Source organism: Arachis duranensis, chromosome 9 (genome assembly GCF_000817695.3).
Source record: "Arachis duranensis cultivar V14167 chromosome 9, aradu.V14167.gnm2.J7QH, whole genome shotgun sequence".
Taxonomy (NCBI): Eukaryota; Viridiplantae; Streptophyta; class Magnoliopsida; order Fabales; family Fabaceae; genus Arachis; species Arachis duranensis.
This window is the reverse complement of record NC_029780.3, coordinates 27,593,917-27,594,191: the sequence shown is the minus strand read 5'-3', so window position 1 is coordinate 27,594,191 and position 275 is coordinate 27,593,917.

The following is a 275-nucleotide window of genomic DNA, read 5'->3' as shown; positions in this document are numbered from 1 at the left end:
TCATACTCAAACACTTACATTCTGGTGGCAGTGGACTATGTATCTAAGTGGGTAGAAGCAATTGCTACACCCACTAATGATACCAAGACCGTGCTGAAATTCCTCCAGAAACACATCTTCAGCAGGTTTAGTGTTTCCAGAGTACTAATCAGTGACGGGGGCACTCATTTCTGCAATAGACAGCTATACTCTGCTATGGTCAGATATGGAATTAGCCACAAAGTGGCAACTCCGTATCATCCACAGACAAATGGGCAAGCTGAAGTCTCTAACAA